This window comes from Panicum virgatum, chromosome 8N, assembly GCF_016808335.1.
Source record: "Panicum virgatum strain AP13 chromosome 8N, P.virgatum_v5, whole genome shotgun sequence".
Taxonomy (NCBI): domain Eukaryota; kingdom Viridiplantae; phylum Streptophyta; class Magnoliopsida; order Poales; family Poaceae; genus Panicum; species Panicum virgatum.
Genome location: NC_053152.1, coordinates 50,233,204 through 50,238,753, shown reverse-complemented (window position 1 = coordinate 50,238,753; position 5,550 = coordinate 50,233,204). Strand labels below are relative to the sequence as shown.

The 5,550-nt window shown below is 41.5% G+C and overlaps 1 long non-coding RNA gene across 1 annotated transcript; it reads right to left on the bottom strand.

Annotated features, from left to right (window-relative positions):
- Nucleotides 1–2,251: 2,251 nt before the first annotated feature.
- LOC120686665 lies at nucleotides 2,252–5,022 on the bottom strand. Its single transcript, XR_005680298.1, has 2 exons — nucleotides 4,728–5,022; nucleotides 2,252–4,646 (listed from the first exon to the last, which is right to left on the bottom strand). It is a non-coding gene; the product is annotated as an uncharacterized LOC120686665 (long non-coding RNA).
- Between the last annotated feature and the right edge of the window lie 528 nt (nucleotides 5,023–5,550).

Sequence of the window (5,550 nt, the reverse complement as noted above, 5' to 3'; positions counted from 1 at the left end):
GCTGAGGTGAGTGGCCTGGCGGGGTCGTCGTCCAAGGCGGCCGGGGAGTGGAGGCGGCGGAGCTCAGGTGGCGCTCGGGGATGGTAGGTGACGTCGACGGCGCTCGGGGACGGGGCGGAGCAGGAGGCATGATGGGAGCAGGGAAGACGACGGCGGCGCGGCGCAGATCAAGAACTGTGCCCAAGTGTTGGAGGAAGGTGGAGGAAGAAGGGACATATATAGGGGGCCCCCCTTTTCTCCCGGGTGAAGCCACGATCCGGGACAAAAGACCCTTTTGTCCCAGGTCGTGGCTTCACCCGGGACAACGGAGGGGGGCTTTTGTCCCGGGTGAAGGCACCACCCGGGACAAAAGAGCCTTTTGTCCCGGGTCGTGGCTCCACCTGGGACAAAAGGTGTTTTTGGGCGGGCCGGGAAAATTCCCAGCCCGCGGCCCACCTTTAGTCCCGGGTGGATCTACCACCCGGGACAAAAGGGGCACGTTTTCCCTCATTCCCGCCAAATCTTATGTTTGTTTTTGTTTCTTTTTACTTCTCTTTTAAAATAGGCTTTCATTTGTTGATTCAGTTAATAAATTTTGATACCAAAACTTATGGAACAAAATTTCTTATCTCTATATAAATTTGATACACGCAACAAAAATAATTAATTTTCATTCAAGTGATTGGGTCAACGAAATATCTAACTTTTTTGAAATCATATTTGTTATTTTGACCATGCAAAAATATATTAGGTGAACAAATTTTTTCGAACTGTTGCTTTTCGAGAGAAAGTGGATTCTATCACGATATTAACGTTTAAAAAGTGAATTTTACATAAAATTAAGCAATTTCATGATATTAATGAGTATTGTGTGAGTTTGAGAGATAGTGTGTGTTAGTGAGAGAGTATAGTGTTAATGTAAATGTAATTTCATGAAATAAATAAAATTAGTTGAGTAATCTATTATTGAATGAAAATTATAATTGAGTCTGTAATTAAGTGAAAAATATAAAAAATGATATATATAATACATAAAGTATAATTGTACAGTACATATATAATAAAAGTATTCGAATTGCAATTATTTTTTTATACAATAATATAAAATGATTCAAGTACATGAAGGATTAGCGGTAATAGACTTTATCTTCACAAATGTCCTTTGATTATGATCACGGCGCAAGTATGGAGCAAAATCATTGGCTAGCAGGATGCATGGATCAACATTTACTTCGAAAAGTGGAATGTCAACAAAATTATTATATTCTTCTGACAAGTCTGTCTTGTCCTCTACTCCAACGATGTTTCTCTTTTCTGATAGAACTATGTGTCACTTAGGCTCATTCTTTTGCTTGTTTATCCCCTTCTTTGGCTTGTTGGACATGTCCTTAATGTAGAAAACCTGAGCGACATCCTAGGCTAGGACAAATGACTCGTCTCTATACCCAAGATTGTTGATATCAACTATTGTCATCACATACTCATCTTTTGTTACCCCTCCTCCAGATAGCTTAACCCATTGGCAACGAAATAGAGGCACCTTGAAATTGGGACCATAATCCAGCTCCCATATCTCTTTAATGTAGCCGTAATATGTGTCCTTTTTTCCATTATTGTCCGTGACATCCATACGAACACCGCTGTTTTGGTTGTGTTGGCGCTCCTTAAGTACCCATTTTGTTATACAATTAGGAGAGGTTTTGGTAAATTCTTCGGGATGATTCATGTACTAACCCGCCACTTGGCACCCGAACTTGACCGTTTTCGATTTTGTCCTGAATTTTGGAGCATGTTGTATTTTGGTAGGAAATTGGACATTTTCGGAGATGTTTCGACACATGGTCACAACTGGGCTAAGATGAGGAATAAGGAGAAGAACCTGCACGCGAAAGATGGAGCCGAGAGGGGCCAAAAAGAGCCCAGGCCAGCCGGCCTAGCCCGTTCCGAGGCCCAATCGGCCTCAATTTTCTTCAGCGCGAAGTATTCATCAACCCTAGCCTGTGTTTTACCAAAACCACCGACCATATCCTCCTATAAATACCCCGAAGCCGCCGTCAAAGGAGAGGGGGAGAAGGGGATCAGAGAGGAAGCATCCAGAGACGATTTCCAAAGATCCATTCGAGTTAGACACAAGAGAAAGGCGACACCGAAGGCCTCATCGTCCCTCGGCGCCGCTGCAAGTTGAAGGACAGCAATTTGGTCACAATAAATAAGGCCCTCGCTATTGAAGGCTGAAGCAATACATCTATATATACGTCAGGTCACTCATCTATCTGCCTAGCAGATTTACAGTACTTGTACTTTCTAGCTATGTTTGCATTAGTATGGATTTCAGTATTTTAAAAAATCTATGGTAACATTGGAGGTATGCTTATGCTGTATGTATCTATGTAGTGTGAGAATAGTTTGTATCAGCTTGTGCAAAAGTGTGCAATACGACAAAGCTCTATATGCATGATATTTATCTCTGGAATATTCTCCAGATCAATTAACAGCAGATATGGTTTGCAGTAATTATTCAAAACAATATGATAGTAAGTTCCATGTTACATCTAAACTCATATAATTTCTAAGGCTCGGATAAGGCATATTGTAATATAATGAAATATTTCAGCCTCACTTAGAGATAAAGAAATGTATACTGCATTTCTATATAAAGATTAGAATCATTTCTTAGACCTTCATGGCTATGTCAATTACATTTTCTAGTCCTAAAACTTGATCAAACTACATCTGGAAACATCGAAAGGTGACAGGCAATAGATAAGTATTAGTCCTGACAAGATACAGGGCACAGTAGAAAAGAATTTAGTTTATTGTATGATAAAAAGACCACATGTTATTTTAACTAAAGAGAGTAACAGTCTGTTTATTTTAAGTTCAGTTCCAATAGAGATTTTGGTACACAAATGTACCCTGTTATATGTATGTTCGGAAACAGGTCAGAAACATTAGCAACAAACAAAAGTCCTCTGATTTTCTTTTATGGAATGCACTACCATTAGTCTATTTCTGGCCAATAATGATCAAGCATTTTGGACTACTATATATATAATATATCAATATGAGCGAAAGGAATTAAACTAGTTTAGTGCAAGAGTGAGTGATCTATGATTTCATCTTTCTGTTCTTATAAAGCTCATTAGCATTAGGATTTAATAAAAAAAGTTAAATCCCACTAACAGTAAATCTAGAATGAAGTTGCAGGCTATGCATGCAAGAAATAAGAAAAACAATGAGTGTGATGAGGTAAATAAAAAGTGTTGATAAGTGGTCAGCACTTGGGACCTTTGTAGCCAGCTAATTATTGAAACTGCTCGTGCCTATAACTAAGATAAGATTTTCTTCTAATTAATTAATAAGGTAGTGCACGGACCAACAAGACCCAACCATTGCTGCTCTCTTTTACTCCACAACATCCAACTTGGAAAAAAGCTTTGATACGGATAAGACTAAAAATTTTCTTTCCTTTGTCTTATGTTACATTAAATAAAACAATGCACAGAAAGAAAAGAACACATGTTGATGCTACCTACATCTACATATTTAGTGAATTCACAAAATGGAAAACAACTAAACAAAAGACAACACGTTAGGTGAACCAAATAGCAAAGCAGAGTAGCAGATTATGGCCATGGTGTCTTACCAGAGAGGAAATCAAAGTACCAGAAGATCACAAGATCTGATCATGTGGTGACATGTTTTTAAAGAAACTATGAAATGTTACTTAGCCATTTAAGGAGATAATTGATAATCTGAAGAGATAAATAATACATAGGGAAGAACTAACCTGCCTAGCCAGCCAATAAATCAAGTTGCACCATTGTGTTGCATCACCCTTAGATAAAGATGAAAACTTAATTAGACATGCTCCGATATATTTTGTGTGACAATAAGACAAGGGTAAGAGTCCTGAATAAGAAATCAGACACAGGACGGATCCCTAAACATCAAGGCTGCAATAAATATTAGCCACAGCATAGGGATGTACATACCAAACTGATGCTAGAGTAGGTCAGTAGGTTCGCATAAAAAATATACTTCAGCAGGCCATTGTCAGCACACACTATCAGAACGAAATATCACATAGAGTGTACCAGACGTCCGGACCTTCAATTTATGAACTTTATAATCAATCTTTTAACCTTTGATGAGTAGTGCAGCAAAAGTTGTTGCGATGTTCCCTGATACCTAAAATTAGCCTAAAATTGTTTGGTAAGCATTTGCAGATATTAATTACCAAGTGATCCAAAGAAAGTTCCATTGTGTCAAGTTACAAAGAATTCGGCCGGAGTGAGAATGCAAAACCTATAACTGAGTAGGGCCCCCTCTCTGTACACATATCATTTTATTAAAAGAGGGGGACTCATATGTCAGCACTAAATAGAGTTTGTTCATTATCCAAAAAAATGTTCACACTTGACAGTTACAGTTTATCTCGCTCGAGAAGAGCCAAATACGGAAAACAGAAAATCCAACATGGTAGCAAATGCTTGCCGTTGTACACCTAATCATAATGAGCTGTCCACTTGTGACCACCATGGGACTACGGGAGGGAGAGCGTGTTACATTAAGGATGACCAAACAGCCTATCATCCAGTAACGGATTGGTAATTGCCATCTCCAAAATAGAATATCAAATACTGTCGCTGACTCCATCGCAGAACCTAACAGAAAACACTATAGGATGAGATCTCAGTTGCCCATTTCAATTGTTAATCTCCAGTTGGGCAAATAGCCTACTTTACCCCCCTCCACCTCATACGACACCCTCCCATCGCCGCAGAGAACTCGCTCCTGCCGCGGAAGAAAGAAATGCACTCACTGCAGCATCGGATTCTGGATCCGCAAGCTCTCGGCTGCCGCTTAGCATGGATTGGGGATTTATGACAGCGATTACAAACGAAACGGTAAATCAAGCACTAATGCGCGAATAGGGAACGTATGCCAGGAAGGAAATGGAGATGGTATAGCAATGAAATGGACCTTCTTCTCACCTCGTCGTCGGCGCCAGAGGAGACGGCCCTTACATCAGCGGCAGCGGCGGCGGCGGCGGCGGCAGTGGGGACGACCACCGGTCCAGTAGTCGTAGCCTCGTAGGCTTGGCTGGAGGAATTGTGATTGTGTCACTACTACAGAATAGTCTTTTGTTCCAGACCATTTGTCCCGGCAGCCTTTGGGCCCGGGACAATAGGTGACTTTTGTCCCGGGTCCAACGGCTAGCCGGGCCAACGGGGGGACATGGGCCTTTTGTCCCGGTTGGAGGCACCAACCGGGACAAAAGGGTGGCCTTTTATCCTGGTTGGTGGCTCCAACCGGGACAAAAGGCTACGCCGGCCTTTTGTCCTGGTTGGAGCCACCAACCGGGATAAAAGGCCACCCTTTTGTCCCGGTTGGTGCCTCCAACCGGGACAAAAGGCCTTGGCCCCTTATCCCCTTCCCTCTTCCCCCGCCCGAGCCATTCAGCTCACTTGTTTTTTACTGTTCTTGGCTCGGGAGAGAGGAGTTCTTGCTCATTTCTACACCATATTTGTGAAGATCTTTGATTCCCCGTCCATCCATCAGCGCTAA